The sequence below is a fragment of the Giraffa tippelskirchi genome, chromosome 9 (assembly GCF_054371585.1).
Source record: "Giraffa tippelskirchi isolate mGirTip1 chromosome 9, T2T-mGirTip1v1.2.pri, whole genome shotgun sequence".
Classification (NCBI taxonomy): domain Eukaryota; kingdom Metazoa; phylum Chordata; class Mammalia; order Artiodactyla; family Giraffidae; genus Giraffa; species Giraffa tippelskirchi.
Genome location: NC_137283.1, coordinates 143605519 through 143624777, shown reverse-complemented (window position 1 = coordinate 143624777; position 19259 = coordinate 143605519). Strand labels below are relative to the sequence as shown.

Here is a 19259-nt window from a genome sequence, read left to right as displayed (position 1 = left end):
TTTCCAAATTTGCTGTCATATTGAGTGCAGCACTTTCACAGCATCCTCTTTTAGGATTTGAAATAGCTCAGCTGGAATTCTGTCACTCCCATTAGCTGTGTTCATAGTGATGCTTCCTAAGGCCACTTGACTTCACATTCCAGGATGTCTGGCTCTAGGTGAGTGATCACACCATGGTGGTTATCTGGATCATGAAGATCTTTCTAGTATAGTTCTGTGTATTCTTGTCACATCTTCTTAATATATTCTACTTCTGTTAGGTCCACACCATTTCTGGCCAGAAATGGCTTGTGCAGGGGGAAGCAACAGATATTATTTCTGGGATAGAACTTGGAGTCATTAGGAAAAGACTCTACAGAACTCTGATTTCTTTGCCTCATAGTAGAAATGTGTACTGAAATGGAGACTCAATTAACCAACATTTCTGTAAAACTACAATGAACAAAACTTATCTACTGACTCGAGCTGGATACAAAATATGAGTGAAAAATAAACTCTTAGCTTTAAACTATACTCACTGATAAAATAACGTACAGAAAATTTTTTTGTAGAATGAGAGATATAGGAAGTAAAGTTCCTTCCTGTGTAAAATTTTATGATTCTAGGCAGATTTTGTCAGTATAAGTGCATTAAAAAAAAAAAAAAAACAATTTACCATCTACTTTGCAATTATAAAAGAAATCTGTAACTATAAGTTGAGTGATTAAATTATCATTGAGAATGAGTTCTGACATCAGTTTTTTGTTTCTAATCATCAGATGTGTGATGGTGATTAAAAATCTGTTGTTTGCATGCAAGGTGTTGGCTGGCCACTTGTAGGGTTCACTCTTACACCCACAGTGGTGATGAGCAGGATGGACTAACACAATGAGAACCTCTTGTTTGGCACCACACAGTGACAGCAAGATATTTGAAAGGGCAGTGAATTCAAAAGTTTCATAGAATCAGGGAGTGCCACAGGTATTTTTGATCACCTGGCAGAGGCCATACATGCTATGACTTTGCAGGATGAGAAATCACTTTGGGTTGGTATGCCTAGAGATGTTTCATCAGAAAGATAAAATTTGAACAGAAACTTCGTGAATTGGATAGGAGACTGGATGGCTTGTAGGCAGGAGGATGTTGGGCAGGTAAACACAAAGATGGTGAATGCAAGGGGTGTGTGTGTGTGGAGGGATCAATGAAATACTGTGCCTGCACATAAGAGTTAAAAATGTTATTTGTAAGGACTTCCCTGGCTGTCCAGGGGCTAGAACGTCGCCTTCCAATGCAAGGAATGTGGGTTTGATCGCCGGTCGGGAAGCTAAGATCCCATATGCCTTGTGGCCAAAAAAAATAAAACATAAAACATTGTAGCAAATTCAATAAAGATATTAAAAATGATCCACATCAAAAATGAAAGAATTTTATTTCCAAACCAAAGACAGAACCCCAATGTGTGCAACAGTCAACATAGTCACAATGAGATAATATGTACAACAGCAATCCCAGCAGGCACTGGAGTCTAGAGTGGGTGAGGCAGTCAGGGCTATGACGAGGCTCAATGTGATCTTCACATAAAGGAGGAGAGGCTTTGTCCGAGTGAAGAGAGCTTGCAATTCTGAGGGAACAGTGGGAAACAAGGACCTTGCTGACCCAGCAGGCCAAACTTGGGACACAGGATTGTAATGGTTCCACCTGGGGAAACTTTCTGGGGGTGGGCAATCCTCAGGGCACTTTGGCCACCTGATGCAAAGAGCCAACACATTGGAAAAGACCCTCATGGTGGGAAAGATTGAAGGCAGGAGGAGAAGGGGGGCGACAGAGGATGAGATGGTTGGATGGCATCACTGACTCAATGGACATGAATTTGAGCAAACTCTGGGAGACAGTGCAGGACAGGGAAGCCTGGTGTGCTGCAGTCCATGGGGCCAAAAAGGGTTGGACGTGACTGAGCGACTGAACAACAATCCTCAGGGCAGTGCAAGTTTTCAGTGAAGGCTGGGAGGGGAAAGGAAAAATAGTGGAGTTGAGAGAATTGGCCTGCTGTGGACGTGTAGCTGCAGGAAGCATGGAAGAAATGTTAGGAAGAGAGATTTCTGCAATGAAATCTGCGTGAGAAAAGAGGCAGCTCAGAGCAGTATGAGGATAAAATATTGAAAGAAGAGAGATGATCAGAAGCCAAGGGGCAGGGAGGTGAGCAGGATGGTTTAACTGGCCGTGACTTGCTAAAGTCAGACCTAGGGATCTCCTGGTGGTTCACAGGTTGTGGCCCTCAGGCCTGTCTAGAGTCAGCCTAGGTACACAGCCTTTCCCAGAAAGAGAGAATCTCCAGAGGATGGGGAGGTGGATGCATGCTAAGTCGCTTCAGTCGTGTCTGATTTGCGACCCTATGACTGTAGCCTGGCAGGCTTCTCTGTTCATGGGATTCTCCTGGCAAGAATGCAGGGATCTTTCTGACTCAGGGATCAAACCCTTGTCTCTTTCGTCTCCCGCATTGGCAGGCGAGTTCTTTACCACTAGCCGCCACCTGGGGTGGCGCTGTCCTGCCTTTTCGGAACAAGTCATCAGAGGCTGGATTAGACTGCTCCTTGCAAGGATGAGCTAGTGCTCCTGGAGATTTTTCACATCTCCGCAAGTAGGATAAGAATCTCTATACTGTTCTGAACAGGACTCCTTATCCAGTACCTGCCGCTCACCACCATCACCGAGAAGCAAAGAAGAAATGAAAATCTTTTGCTGGAAATATTGCAAAAAAACCCACCTCTGAGGCCTTCCTGGGAATCTCAAAGGCTTCCTCTTCAAGTACCATCATCTGGAGAAACAACTGTAGCTCTTGGGAATACCAAATCAGTGATGCTGCACTAGGAACAGAAATCATTCAGGCTTAAAATGATTTTGGTGGCTATTTTAAGTTCACTTCCTTTTTTGCTATCTCAGGAAATGGCTGCCTTCTCAACATGGTTAAATTGTAGCAAAAGGCAGTGACTTAGGAGAGCTGTTTCTTCCACTATTTATCCCATAACCTTCATTGCAGAAAAATCCTACTGAATGTCACTCGGCTCTCATTTGCACTGTAGGCTGAGTGGAGCAGAGGCAGTGCTCCCATCTGGGCTCTTTCTTCCACCACTGATGACAACACTGGGGTCTCATTGAAATGTGTAGAACCAAGCTCCAAGTTTAACACAGGGAATGCATTTTGAGAGGCCTCTTTCTCCGTCTCCCAGAAGCAGAGTTAGTAGCTCAGGTGCTGTACAGTGTTTGCTAAGGCTGAGATGAGAGATGCTTTACTCATCTGTTACTGCCACACATTTTCTTTGAGTTCAGTGCTGAAATTATTTAAAATCTTTCTCTGCTCTCTTTCATATGGCCCATGATTCAATTATCCAACTTAAGCAGCCAAAAGCAATCAAAAAAGATGGAAATAAAGACAAGAAATGGTTTTATTTACAATGCAAATGATCTGGTTCCCTCTCAAATAAGAGAACAAATCAAATTAGCTGCTCTTCACATGGAGAGGGAGGCACTGCACATACCCACTGGCACTTTTCGGAGCTGGGTTCTCCAGCGGCTCTTGGCTCTGAGGAGGCTTTCAGTCGCATTTCACCATAGCAAGGGTTTGATTCACTGCATGTAATTGGAATGAAAAAATATTGAAGGCAGTGGAAATGTACTCCATTACAACCTGACGAAACACAACTGCCAAGTGGCTGTCAGAATGTCTCAGTGTACAAATGACAAATACCCGGGGGAAGTGATGCAAAGTTACAGGGACAGCATTTATTAGCACTTCTACAACCTTGGAGGCTCAAAGAACGGCTGTTTTACCTAATTCAATGTTTTCCCCTCCAGTGGGAAGATGGGCCCTGCTCATAGGAAGAAGGTTGAGGTGAGATGTTAGGTAAAGAATAGAAATACGCTCTACCACTTGGTTATTTTTCCACCTCAGTGCCAACTGTTTTTCTCCTTGGAATTTCTCAGAAATGCTGACCAACACTCAGTGCTTCATGTTGCTTATAATAAACTCTCAGTAGGTTCTTTTCAGTTTAGTTCAGTAACTCAGTCATGTCCCACTCTTTGCGACCCCCTGGACTGCAGCAGGCCAGGCTTCGCTGTCCACCACCAACATTTCTCTTATAGCTTAGCAATATGACTTGCTAGTTACAGAACATCGCGCCCCACCGCCCCCAAGGGGGTGGATAAATTCATCAAAGAATAATATGTGAAGAGCAGACAGAGGTCCAATTTTTTAAGGAAAGCATTTCAAAGTTAAATAGTTCCCTAAATAAAAGCATTCTCTTTTTAAAAATCTTTTTATTTTATATTGCAGCATAGTCAATTAACAAGCTTCCTTGGTGGCTCAGTGGTAAAGAATCTTCCTGCCAATGCAGGAGATGCAGCTTCAATCACTGTGTCCTGAAGATCCCCTGGAGAAGGAAATGGCAACCTACTTTAGTATTCCTGCCTGGGAAATCCCATGGACAGAAGCCTGGAAGGCTACAGTCCATGGGGTTGCAAATAGTTGGACAGAATTTAGCAACTAAAGAACAACAACAAAGCCAATTAACAATGTTGTGATAGTTTCAGGTGCCCAGCAAAGTGACTCAGCCATACACATACACGTATCCATTCTCTCCCAACTCTTCTCCCATCCAGGCTGCCACATGAGCAGAGTTCCCTGGGCTATACAGTAGGTCCTTGTTGGTTATACATTTTAAAAATAGCAGTGTGAACACGCCAGTCCAAAACTCCCGAACTATCACTTCTTCCTTTCCTTCCCCCTCGGTAGCTATAAGTTCATTCTCTATGTCAAATTGCGGTCTTTTGCAACCTAGAGATGTTCTTCAGTTGACTGAAACCTCTATTTCTCTCCTAGAGAAGTAGCAAGCTCAGCAGTGTAAGATGCTGTGGTTTTCTATGAAGCAGTAGGGTTCCTACCTCGGCTCATGGGGTAGGAATCACATTTCAGAAGGTGATGAGCACCCACCTTCTGCTGCAGCTGAATTCCCTGAACAGCTTGGATGTGGGGGTCCTGAATGGAACCCAGCCTTTGGGAATTACGGCAAAGTCATAACTCCCAGCAATAATTTTGCCTGGATATCTCCCCCTCTTTCTAGTCCTGAGTCCAGTGTCAGGCATATAGTACGTGTTTGTAGCGTCTTCAATGAGAGAAGAGAGAGAGATGGCGAGGATCCTAAAACCCTGAATCTTCCACCACTTGAATACCATCTTTGCAGATCCTCAGGGAAGCAAGCAGATGGGACGCTCCAGGAACATTGACACTCTATTCCTAGCTGAGGTTTTGGCTCTAAACTTTTATGTAGCTTGCTATTGAGAAAATGGTTCTCACTGTGCGTTATCCATGAGGTATTTGCTACCCATAATAGACTTTGGAGAGCAGAGTCACTGACAGTTTCCCCACCCTTAACCTCTTCTTGAAGCTTCATTCACAAGGTCTCATCAGTCAGCAGCTGGGAGGTCACTTTCTCCCAAGAGACTGACACCACCATTTTCCTATTGCAAGACAAAAAGGAGAATTCCCTAAAGTGGGATTCCTTCAAAGCAAAAACATTTTTAGTAACTTTAATCCTTTCTGTGAATACTCCAATCTCTAGTTAAACTTGCTTAATTTTTTAAATCTTTAAGACTAGGTCCAAATGTTTTCTGAGTGTAGAGTCGGCAGTTGGACAAAAGGTCTACCTTGAGCTCTTTGTTTGTGGAAGTTGGAATATTCATCTCACCTGATTTTCATGAATCAATGAGAAAAAGCAGACACTCTGCTTCTGCACATCTTCTTCTAAATCTCAAACTCTATCTGTGCTGACAGAGAATCTCCAAGGAACTGTCAACACAGTATCCAGGATAACCAAGCTGCTGTCATTTTTCCTATAGTTAGCCTAGGTGCTGGTAATTCACAGAATGGTTTAGATCATTCAGACTATAGTGACTGACCGATTTACTTCAATCCCGATTATATTGGGGGATTCCTAATATGAATTACTTTTGATCAAGTCTTTCATTAATATTATTTTAAAGAATCACTTCATGGTACATTTGAATCATCTCGTTATTATAAAATGGAGGTCTCTCTTGGTGGTGTGAAATATGATTTATGACAGATTCAGTCACCCCGAGCTTTGCATGAGAACCCTGGAGGAGATGTAGTTCATCTTAAAGATGATAAAAATGCAGTCAATCTAAAAGATGAGAAAGCCCAGGCAAAAATCCTGTTTCAAAAACAACAACACAGCACAGGTAATTTTATGAGAAGCAGGAACAAGTGAAGATGTGGCTAGAATAAAGAAAAACAGTGATGGAATCCTTAGGGAGTAGAGAGAAACTTATTGATAAATGCATGTGAGAAACCCTAGGGGGAAGTCACAGAAGCAGTTGGGAAATTTTTGAATAGTAGATGCAATGTTTGAAAAACTAATTTTGGTTATTTTTCTAGGGACCCTAGATAGTCTAGAAAGAGAAGGTAAAAATGAATCACATCACAGAAAGGAAATGTTAAGGTCACCAAGTTCAGTGTTCTCATGTTAAAACAGACAAACTGGAAATTTTTAGAGAAGGAAAGTCTCTTAAAGGATCATCTGATTTGATACCCCCACCCATCTTACAAATAAGGAAACTGAAGCAGAAAAAGGTGAAGTGACTTGCTGGACATTACATGGTTTTATTTGGAAGCGTTACCACTCAGCTCTGGAAGGAATTATGTCTGCTTACAAGGATTCAAAAATTGACAGCTGCAGTGTCCTGTCAGAGCAAAAGAATAAGAGTTTTCAGAAAAATATATTTTCATTCTGACTTCAACTAATATCTAGTAACTTCAAGACAATTTTTTGTTTTACTAAACTGACATATCTAAATGCTAAAATTAAAAAAATACTAAAATTAAAACGCTTTTCCTTGGATTCAACAAATTAATGTATAAACCATATGGCACTCTTCTATAGTGTATGCATATTCATTGAACACACATTCAAGAAACATTTTATGAGAGAACATTTTGCTTCCTGCCCTCCAGACACTATTATCTTAATTAGAATGATCAGATTTGAGCAAAAAACAAAACTACAGTGCAGGGCAATAAAGGACAAGTGCTACGTGAGGTATATAACAGAAGTGGCAAGGATTGGAGATTATGGAAATTCACTTCTAGTTTCTGGGATTGGAGAAGTCACTATGGAGAACACAGACTTGAGAAAAGACATTGGCTAAGAGATGCAATTTTGTTACCAAACCAAACTTGGGTCTGCTTGCCCAGAGCAAAGCAAAGCTAATCTACTGATCTTGGGTTGTGGTAAAGGAAAGCATATTTATTTTCAGGCACCAATCAAGGAGAATGTGCAGCTTACGCTCAAAAAACCTGGACTCCTTGATGGATTTTTGTTCGTGCTAAGTCACTTCTGTCTTATATGACTCTTTGCAACCCTACAGATGGTAACCTGCCAGTCCATGGTAGTTCCTCTGCCCATGGGATTCTCCAAGCAAGCATACTGGAGTGGGTTGCCATGCCCTCCTCTGGGGGATCTTCCGGACCCAGGGATTGAACTCGCATCTCCTGCATTGGCAGACGGGTTCTTTACCACTAATGCCACCTGGGAAACCCTTGATGGATTTTAGGGAAAGGTTTTTTAAAAGCAGCATCAAGGGTGGGGGTTGCAGGATGCCTGATCAGCTTGTGGGCATTCTTCTGATTGGTTAGTAGTGAGGTTACAAAGTGGTATTTTGGAATCAGTATCAGTATCTTCTGGGTCCAACTGGTCTATTATCCACATGCTTGTGTCTATCCTTCCATCTGGTGGGAGTTTTAGTGGCTGCAAAACAGCTCAAAGATATGGCTCAGAATATTATCTATAGCCCTTGTGGAGGAACTAAGCATTCTTGACTCTAACTCGAAATTATTTTGTCTTGCTTGACGGCTTTCCCATGTTTCTGCATTTTCTCACTTCTCCAATTAAGTTTTCTCTTCGGAACTCCGAGAAAGCCTAGGAGGCTGAAGCTTTTCTACAGGCAAGGGGCGTGGGGTACGGAGGTCTGTCCCTGGGAAGGCCGACAGAGTCTGGCTTGGTTTCAGTTTCAGTGGATGAAAATATAAGAAGCAGGAGAGATTTTTGGGGAGACAGAATAAATTAATTGAAAGAGGAAAAGAATACTAATATCAGTAAAAGTAAATTACCATTTATTAGATGCCTACTATGTTATACATGTTGGTTCAAAAATTCCTCCTGACAATCTTCAGAAGTACTTACTATTATTCCTATTTAACAAAAGAGGAAACTGAAGCTCAGGGAGGCAATCTAAGTTGCTCAAATACATACAGTTAGTAAGTAGTTCAACTTTGGCTCTGTTTGATTCCAAAGCCTCAGTTATTACCTTCAAAGACCTGACAAAACAGGAAAACCACAACTAGCATCCAGGAGTCCTCCAAAAATCAGAATGGCTCTAGTTAGATGTTAGCACTGGTGAGTTAACGGGAATATAGAGAAAAATTCAATTCGGTTAACTCCATGACCAATAATGAAATTTCAGGTTTCCTGACTACAGGGCAAAGGTTCTGTCCATTAAATATTCTTCAGCTATTAAAATCCAAGAGAGGTAGGAAAAGGCAAAAGGTCAAGGCATAATACATTTCCTTTAATAAACATGTATTTAGAATTGTTAAGTTTTTTTTAAAAAAGTACTTGAATCATAACATTATGAATTTAAGCCAACATGGATGTGTGGAAAAGCTTAATACTATTTAAATGGTTTTTTTAAAAATTAAATATGTGCGAAAGCTGGCTTCTGTTTCCCAATGGCCTCCCACAGAATTCATCCAAAAAATATTGGAAGCAATTTTATTTGCCTTATTCCTGTGTAATGAGCTGCACTTGCCATACTTGTGCTCAAGGGACCTGGGAGCAGCACAGTATCCTGCAAGTGAAAAATGTTTGTTTGCAGTCCACCTTCTGAGAAGAGGCCTCGGTTTTCCTTTCTCTGATAGAGCTTCATCTCTGAAGCCATCAAAATGTTAAGCTGAAGCTCCCGGAGGCGCTACCTCTTCCATTTTCCATCTCTTAAATTTGTCTCTGACATTTCCTTTTCTTTGAGATGAAAGACCAGATTGCCATCTGGAGCCCCTATGTTAAGGTTAATAACCACTCTTTCTATTTTTACCGCTGGTGCCATTTGGAGGGAAAACTTCCCGATTGACCACAATGAATCTCCAAGAGCATAAGTGGTGTTTCCCTATCTGAGTGTTAAGAAAAAGACAGCCAACAATTTTTCTGGTTTGATTAAAGAGCAGCACTTCCCAGAGGCCAGCGATCCCCTCACCTCAGGATCGAGAGACTTCTCCTGCGCCTGTGAACAGTCCAAGAGTGCTGTCCGACGAGTTGTTGCTGCAGGCTGCCTCGCTCTTCCTTGCCAATCAAGGGCAGCATTAGCTAAGAGCAGGAAAGCACCTGGAAATTATGTGTACAGATTTCTGCGTGGCAGGGAAGGTGTTTATGCAAACAACTGGACATGGGTGATGTTGGTGTTTGAAAGGAACCTGGATTTCTGTCTTACATAAATGCTGCTTAGACTCGCTCTCAATCAGGATGAGCTGTCAGCTGTGTTCCAGAAGAACATTTCGGCTTCTGTGGAACAGTGTAGTGAGCACTTCAGAGACAAAAGAACAGACTGACTTTTATAGAATGACCTCAGGAAAGACCAACGTGCCTGGAACTCATTTTCAAATGAGCAGTTGGCACAGAATACCTAGACCACTGAGTAATTTGGTGGATTAAATGTGTGTGGCACTGTTTGCAAAGCACCCGACACCTAACAGGCATTTATTCTCCTGCCCCTTGGTTTAACTGAATGTTGCTCACCCTTAGACCCATTCGCAGAGGCATATGGATAATTCCTACGTCTTTCATCTTTTTCCCCCAAATGAAATGTTTTACCCCAGTGCTCTCTTGACTGGGGTCATGGCTTAGTAGTCCCTCATGTGGGGCAGGAGCTTCTCTTTTCCTTTCTCTGACTTCGGCTTCTTTAGCATCATCATTGCTGTCTCTGTCAACACCATTACCACAAAGACAACTGCCAGAAAACTAGCAAAACCACTTTATCATACAGCACTTATTGAATTTGCTTTGAGGTAACACTGTCAGGTTCTGAGGATTTACATGTAAGAGGAATAGCCATTTCCTTCAAGAGACTCACAGACCAGGTAAGGAGCCCAGATGTTTCTTCTACTCCACCAATCCTCAGGGGATCCTCATGCTCAGCACAGCTCAGATCTGCTCTCTGTCCAGTCCCAGACTCTAGCATCTCAAGTCTGGTTGCTTCCTCAGTCCATTGGGTATTGGCGCTGAGGTTAAGTTGGAAAAAATTCATATACATATATAATCCTAGGCAGGCTGTTTGAGAGATGGGCAAAACATTAAAAAATAAGAGGAAAAAATGAATAAAAAAGAGACTTCTCAAGAAGATGTTGTCACAATGTTACGTGTATATGTGTATGTATCAGTGAGTGTATGTGTATGTGTGTATATGTGTATGTGTATGAGTGTATCGTGTGTGTATGTGTATGCATGTGTATATGTGTATGTGGGTGTATGTGTATGAGTATATATATATGTGAGTATATTGTGTGTGTATGTTTATGTGTATGAGTGTATATGTGTATATTTGTGTGTAAGTGTATTGTGTGGGTATGGGTGAGTGTGTGTCTCTGTGTGTACATGTGTGCATATGTGTGTATGTGTGTATACATGGGGAGGGGCAAAGCTGATGGCCTCCAGATCCTATTACCTCCATCCTATTTCCAGCCTTGTTCCCTCTCTCCTTTCTCAGATGGCTGGGTCTGTGTTAAGATGCCACACTTCACATGAATTTCTCTGCTTCCCATGTAGGTGCACAGCATAAATACTTGGGCTTTTTCCCCCTAAGAACGGGCTTAAAGCCTAGCTAGGATTCATGGCCTGAAAGAGCTTCAGAACCATTTAGATAAACACCTCATAAAGGCTAAAAAACATGCTAGACCCTGGGTATACTTATGCTGCCTTCCCCTATACTTTGCATTAATTTCTATTATAATTTTGGCTTTCAAGAAAGATGAAGGCAGTCCACATTTATAACATGATTAAACATTGATATTCTAAACATCAGTTGCTAGGGGAAGTATTAAAATATTAATTTTATTACTGAGGAATGTTACTGCATGTATCTTTATGCACAATAAACTCTCTTGCTAAGCAAGAAATCACTCTTCGTGCCAGAAGGTGAGACCTGGGTCATGCTTTCTTCACCTGAGAAGGACTAAGAACTTCCTTTACAACTCTGAGCAACCACCAAGCAACATAAGAACCATCTACTGTCAGTCACTAAGGCTCCCAAACAAGAAGCAGAGGTCCCAGGACAGGTGAGCACTTAAAAAGGATTAAGATTTTCCTGCTGAAAGAAATCTGAAATACTCAAAAGAGACTTGATGCCAGGGACAAACTTATCCATTGCTGGCAAGAAATGTGGGTGGCCTTTAAGAGCTGAGTGAACCCCAGAAGACATCCAGCAAAGAAATAGGGACATCAGTCCTACAACTATAAGGAATTGAATTTTGCCAACAGCCTAAATGAGGGTGGAAGCAGATGCCTACTCTAGTGTTTTGTAGTGCAGCCCTAACTAACTAATACAAACTTGGTGTAACACAGTTCCAGGACTTGCGGCCTACAGAACTGCAGAACAGTAAATGGATGTCTTAAATCTCTGAGTTTGTGATATTTGTTATATAGCAAGAGGATTCCAAAGGTCATGCTCTTATTTATGAATTTCTTTTTTTTTTTAAAGAGTGTATAAAGCAGTGGTGACTGGTTAAAATAATTTTCTTAGCTTTTTAAAAAATTTCCCACAGTAAGTGCATATATAATGCACTCCATTCAGAGCTTATGAATGACAATGATCTCACCAAATAAGCCAACCCATGCTCCTTAATCCAGCCTCTAGTACATGCAGGTCCTCAGAGCCCCATCAGGGCCAGCTCTGCACAGATACTTCAGGTTTTGTGTTCAGTTTCACATCACCCTTCACATGTTATCTAACCTTTCTCAGTGTAAAGCACTTATTTTTATAAAATCATATCTAAGAAGTGTGTGTGTGTGTGTGTGGTGAGGAAAGGGGTTCAACATCAGTTTATAGATGATATTAAATTTCTTGAAATTAAATAAAAATATTTACTTAAAAAAAAAAATATATATATGCATTCTATCTGACTGGAACCAAGACCATTCAGTGAAAAGCCAAAGCTGTCTTCTTTACCTCCCCCCCAAACCACTTTTTTGCAGTAAGAAAAGAAAAAAAAAAAAAAGAAAGCCTTTTTATTTTAGAATGTTTAAATGAAGTAGCAAAAACAATTATTAAATGTTGATTCTTGAGTACATGTCTTTTAAATACCTAATATAACATAATGGAAGTGTGTATAAAGTAATTCTGCTAGATACCAAAGTATAGAGAATGCTTGTGAGGTGGTTTCCATTGCAAGCCCAGCTAGCTGCCTTTTTCACAGATGCCAGAACAACTGACTGTCTAGCTATGGTTATTAAGATTTGGGTACTTGGCAGACACTTTTTTGAAAATTAATAAAATCAGTTAGTTCAAGGAAAATATCACTCTTGGTTGCTAATGGTACAATTAAAGCTTTCCAGCAAAAATTAGAAGTTTTGAAAACTTCTATCTGCCACTTTTAACAAGACAGTTTTCCAATATTTTGAAAGTTTCTGATGAAATCAGTAATGATATTAATGAATGTGACTATTTTTAACATTGATTGATAAATATGTCAATGTTTGGAAGATGTCCTAACTAAGGGAACCAATAGGAGTTTTTATGGATAAAACATCCATTTAATGTGAAGTTAGATTCATGAATTTTAAAGTAATGGAGCATGAAATTTCACTGATATTGTTTCTGAACCTACAATTGCAATTAGTCTTTAAGAAAATGCTGCTTGTCAACTTTGACTATTGTATCAAAGAAGAATATTCACAATTATCTAAAAAGATCTTTATTCTTCCTATGTCCAAAAACGTATTTGTATAAGGCTGGAATTTCTTCATATACTTTAACTGAAACAACATATTGCAACACATTGAATGCTGAAGAAATAATAATCCAGTTGGCTTTTATTAAGTCAGATATTAAAGTTATTTGCTAAAATATTTTAAAACCCCACTCTTCTCATTATTTTTTTGTTTAGAAAAATATGGCAAACTAACCAAATGGTATTACTTATGTTCCTATGTTATGCACTTACTGTTATTTCTAAATGAATTAATAAATATTTTTGAATTCTCAGTTTTTATTTTTGACTAATATTGGTAAATATATTAAGAGATATAGCATTGAAATACACACCATTACCATGTGTAAAGTAGATAGCTAGTGAAGTTGATGTATAACACAGGATCTCAGCCTGATGCTCTGTGCTGACCAAGAGAGGTGGGATGAAGGGGTAGGAGGGAGGCTCTAGAGGGATGGGATATGTGCATACTTATAGCTGATTCATGTTGTTGTACAGCTGAAACCAGCACAACATCGTCAAGCCATTATACTCCAATTAAATTTTTCAAGTTATTTGCAGTGCTTAATAATTTTAAAGAGTTTAAAGGGAAACTTAAGCCAATATGTTTGAGAACCACTTTTACAGTGCTTACTCCATTTTCTGTAGGTAGATACAACTACCTACAGAAAAGTGCAAAACATATAGATACACAATTTAAAAGTGTTAGTCTCTCAGTCATGTCTGACTCTTTGGGACCCCATGGGATTGTAACCCACCAGGCTCCCCTGTCCATGGAATTCTCCAGGTAAGAATACTGGAGTGGGTAGCCATTCTCTTCCTCTGGGGACTTTCCCAACCCACGGATCGAAATTGCATCTCCTGCGGCTCTTGCGTTGCAGGTGATTCTTTACCAACTGAGCCACCAGGGAAGCTCCATACAATTTAAAATATGCTTTCCAATGACTTCTTCCATATAACCTCCCTGTGATCAAGAACAATGCTGCTAGTGCCCCCCATCAAAGCCCCTGTCTGCCCTTTTCAATCATACACCTTCCCTCCCACCTTTAATTGGTTTATTCTCAAATAAATTTGAAAATTTATTTACACTTATAAGTAGCTTACTATGTGCCAGACATAGCCGTAAGTGCTTTAATTTATTTAACCCTTATGTCAACCCTGTGAGGCACTCATATCATCCCAATATATTGTTGAGAAAATAATGGCACAGTGAGCTTAAGAGGCTGGCCCAAGGTCAAGTAATGAGTCAGTGTTTAAACACAGACAATCTGGCTGTGGCATCCAGCTAGAGGAAGACTCAATTATTGTATTGTCTCTCTCTAAAAATTCAGACTCTTGGCTTGAGGTTCAGGGACCATTCAGGTGATGTGATTCTGTGCAGCAAATCAAGAGCAGCTTGTGGATAGAACTACTGAAAGTAGAGATGATGGACCTTCTCAGCTCTGATTAACCCCAACTCTCAGACTGTAAACGCTTGTGGAGTGGTGGTGGTTTAGTTGCTAAGTCATGTCCAACTCTTGGTGACCCCATGGACTGTAGCCCACCAGGCTTCTCTGTCTGTGGGATTTTCCAGGCAAGAATACTGGAGTGGGTTGCCATTTTCTTCTCCAGGGGAACTTCCCCACCCAGGGATCAAACCTGGGTCTCCTGCATTGCAGGCGGATTCCTTACAAACTGAGCTACAAGGGAAGTAGCTCCCTTGTGGAGAGAGGGGCCCTTCTTAGACTGCCCATCCTGAGCTGGCTTTGGACTTTGACATCTGACCTCAACACCCCCTCCCCATAGAATCATCAAAACTGGAACTCAAGCTTGCAGAGACTGGCAAATATTTTCAGGGCAAAATATCTTGCTTGTTCTTCAGGGCTTTTAAGAAATATTTTTAAATATGCTTTCAGGAATTTTTAGACATTTTCAGTAGAGTATGGGATCTGATTACTTAGCTTGCTATATTATACATTAACACAGAACTCCATATTGTATTAAATTGAATCTCTATAAACATAATGAATGTTAATAGGTGTGCTTGGGGTTTGAGAGTTTTGATAATATTCAAAACTCTGGGCTTTCATTTATATTTTGGGGGGAGCTCCATGTGCTCCTCATTAACTTGGTATTTTCAGTGTTCCAAAAGGTTGAAAGCCATCGACATTCCTCCCCAACTCCTCTACAGCACTTGCTTGTTATGTGAGATTAGTGAGAGCACTGATCTTTTCTATAATTTAAAGTCCTTCATTCATTGGAGGTGCTCATTTATTTCTACCCAACGCATTTCTCTATTCTTGATACGTCAACTTCTTTTCTAGTCACCAGGTAATGGCTGAAATAATCACATTATGACTCAATTTTCATGATGGTTTATGAGCAAACTATTTTTAAAAGAAAATTATTGAGAAAACTTTTTTGAGGGTTTTTGACTTCCCTTTTATCTAGAAATTGGTTGACCTAAACGTGTTAGGAAACTATGTCCCTTTTCCCTCCATAGATAAGGTTTTAGTAAGTATTCCTTTGTTTTCTCATTTGTTTTAGATTCCTTTAAAACAGAAAATAATAATTTGGTGCTTCAAGTGCATAATGGGCTTCAAAATGGAAAAGAAGGTAACTTAGACGGAAGCTGTGTCGTTGAAAACCCAGCATGTCTCTCCAACTACCTAAGCTCACCAGATACCTGGTTTGTTTATTGTGATTCTCCTCTATCTGCATCTAAATAGCATCATGAAGTCACTGGGTTACCTGCACTGTGACTATTTTTTACTTTTTCTGGGAGGAAAGTAGTTTGATCAACGTTTTGTGTTTGTTGGTTTCTACATCAATCTGGTAGAAACAGGCAGAGGTCAAGAATCAGAGTTATCCAGCGACCTTTTGAAAAAGGCTGGCATCAAATTGTTCCCTTAAATGACACAAGTGCAGCTGACCTCTTCAGAGTCAGAGGCTCCAGATTAAACCGTCTCTGGGAGCTTATCCTTCTCTGGACAGGGTCAGGGCCCAGTCAGGGCCCTCAGACAATTTCAAGTTACCAGTGATTTCAGCTTTCATTCCCTTATCATGGCACACATCTACAGTTGGAAGTCATTAAATGACTCTTTAAACAAAAGTATTTTGTACTGTAGATTTTTGTCCAGGTCCGGGTCTTGAGAATGCCAGCCTCAATCTTCATGACAGAAGAAGATGCTTTTTTGTAAACTCAGTGTTGGAACACTCACTGAGCAGGACAGACCATCCACTGACCAGTATTTTTCCAAACATCTTATTTTTCTCAAAGGAAAAGATAACAGAATTATCCCTTTCTCTGTTAAAGTGGTAATTGGAAAAAGTGAAGGCTTGCTCTGAGTGGGCAGAATTGTGTGCAGAGGATAGGAAAAAATACACCTCTGCACACAATAGTAACTCAGGAATGTCTATTGGAGGAATCCAACAGATAATAAAAAATGACCCTTTCAACACGTCTGGGCAATTTTTGGAAATAAATGGAAAGTACCTGTGATCATTAATTCTATGTGTCAGCTTGACCAGACCATGAGGAGCCCAGGCATTTGGTCCTGTAATATTCTGGGTGTGTCTGTGAAGGTCTTTCTGGGAGAGATTAATGTTTGAATCACTAGGCTGAGAAGAGGAGACTGCTCTTCTTTAGCGGGGTGGGCTGCTCCTCCAAGCAACTGAGGACTTGAATAAAACAAGAAGTGTGATGCTCCCTCAGGTAAGAGGGAGCTCCTTCAAGACTGTCTTTTTAAAAAAAATTTTTTTCTTTATTTTTCATTGGAGGATAGTTGCTTTACAATATTGTGTTGGTTTCTGCCACACATCGTTATGAATCAGCCATAAGTGTTAGTCACTCAGTCATGTCCAACTCTGCAACCCACCGGGCTCTTCTGTCCATGGGATTCTCTGAGGAAGAATACTGGAGTGGGTTGCCATTTCCTTCTCCAGGGGAATCTTTCCAACCCAGGGACTGAACCTGGGTCTCCTGCATTGCAGGCAGATTCGTGAGTGTTAGATACATATGTTCCCTCCCACTTGAATCTCCTTCCCACCTCCCTCCCCATCCCCACCCCTCTAAATTGACACAGAGCACAGGCTTTGAGCTCCCTGTGTCATACAGCAAATTTCCACCAGCTACCTATTTTACATATGGGCATAGATATGTTTCCATGCTAGTCTCTCAGTTTGTACCCCCTTCCCAGAGACTGTCTTGAGCTGGGATACCATATCTTCCGAGGTTTGGATTGTAATGGAAGCATCGGCACTTTCTCGCGCTCGAGCCTGGCAGCGTTTGGATGGAAACTAACCTTTTGCTCTCCTAGGTCTCGAGCTTGCCATCTGCATTTCTGGGCTTCTCAGCCTCTATAACTGCATGAGCCAGTTCCTTATAATAAGTAAGTAAGTTACTTGGCTCTGTTTCTCGGGAGCACGCTTCTTTGGAAAAGAAGAGAAAAAGACACCAGGGTCTTCCCTTTCAGCCACGTGAGGACACAGTGACAATGCCATCCGCAAGCCAGGAAGCGAGCCTCACAAGAACCTGGTAAAACATCAGCTGCTACCTTGATTTTGGACTTCTCAGTCTCCAGAATGGTGAGAAACAAATTTCTGTGTTTGCAGCCTCCCCATCTGTGGTATTTTGTTACAGCAGCTTGAATAGATTGGGACAATACCCACTGAATTTCTTCAGAGAATCTCTAAACAGTCCAGAGGTAACAGGAGAGCAAAGCACACAATCACTCGTCATGCAGTGGACCTTGAAAGACCGCATTCCCTGGTCAAAGTCAGTCATGTCGGTGGAAGTGATCCGTGCATGGCCTGGAGAGTGGAGAGTGCTTCACTGTCACGCTACTGTACAATCCTTACTTCAGAACGCCCAGCAGACAACACACAGCTACCTCAGAAGGTGAGCTGTCCTTTTGGTGGCTCTGAGGAAAAAAATCTTGCTTCTCAAGGGCTCTTCAAAGGTAGTTTATATCATAACCATAGCTTAAGTTATTCAAGAAAAGCTCTTAGACAGCCACACAAGGACTCTGTGAAGACAAAGTGATCAGGTGACTCACAGAACTGAGAAGTAAGCTGAGGGCTGATCTTTCCAGAATCCTGCTTACAAAGCATCCACATCGAATAAAATAGGCAAGGTCCGCAGCAAAAATGGCGTTTGCAAATCCTCCATTTGCTAAGTTCATCCAGTGTCCTCTATCCAAATTTTAGTTTTAAAGCCTAGGAAATATGAAGAGAATTTTCCAAGATTTTGGAAGATGGAAGGAGAAAAATGGATCAAAGGGCTGGAAAATGAATGAAGAAGAAGGACAGTTACAGAAATATAATCAGCTAAGAAAATTTGTGCAGCAGTAAAATGTCTTTATTTATCCAAAGGCCTATTTTTAGCAAGGCGCTGGACAGTCTGTTCCTTATTCCACCTGAATAAAGAAAACAGAATTTTTGAAGTTGAGATTTAGACTAGAGGAAATTATCTCACTAGAAGTGGCAATATCTGCTCACAAGATGGAGACAGGATCATCTAAGTTTCCACAAAAAGAGTACTGGTCTTTGGGCTTGTTATGACCTCAGCTCAGTCCATCTGGCCTGGGGAGCCAGAGCTACCATGGAGGTCTGAGTAGTCAGTTGAAAGGACCATTGGTCAAATGCAGAAATAGCCCCCATCAGTGCTAAGTACAGAATTATATAACTATTTTCTCATCATTCCTCCAAATTCCATTTTGTTTAAATTTTCAAGAAGTCAAAGTTAGTTGTTCAGTCATGTCCAATTCTTTGTGACCCCATGGATTGTAGCCTGCCAGGCTCCTCTGCCCACGGGATTTCCCAGGCAAGAATACTGGAGTGGGTTGCCATTCCCTTCTCCAGGGGATCTTCCTGACCAGGGATGGAACCCAGGTCTCCCGCATTACAAGCGGATTCTTTACTTCCTGAGCCACCAGGAAAGAGTCAGTTAAATAGTAGATATACTGGTCTGACTTCTTTACATTATTTCAATTATTTCAATTTTCCAATTGATTGGATACAGAAACTGAGTCCAATCTAGTATTAAGTAATGCAAAGACTGGTTAATAAGTCTGCGTGAGGGTATTTTACACAGTGAGCTGGTTGAACTTTAGTCTACAAGGATTTAGACAAAGCTCACCAGAGGTCAAAGACTGGAATAAATGACTTCTGCCGTTCCTACCACCCTCATGATTTCATAGTTTATATGGTGGTTTACAAGACGAATAATAAGCAGTAGTTTTCTGTAGGGAGTCAG

At 40.9% G+C, this 19259-nt stretch overlaps 1 long non-coding RNA gene across 4 annotated transcripts in view; it reads left to right on the top strand.

The window, feature by feature from the left end:
* Positions 1-18452, top strand: part of LOC145522009 (uncharacterized) — a 56771-nt gene extending 38319 nt beyond the window's left edge. For 3 of the 4 annotated variants that reach the window (XR_014065845.1, XR_014065841.1, XR_014065842.1), the window contains exon 5: positions 15551-16115. This is a non-coding gene — a long non-coding RNA (uncharacterized LOC145522009). Of the gene's footprint in view, positions 1-15550; positions 16116-17322; positions 17395-17478 lie in introns of those variants that run through there. The other variant, XR_014065843.1, reaches the window with a different exon arrangement.
* The last annotated feature ends 807 nt before the right edge of the window (positions 18453-19259 follow it).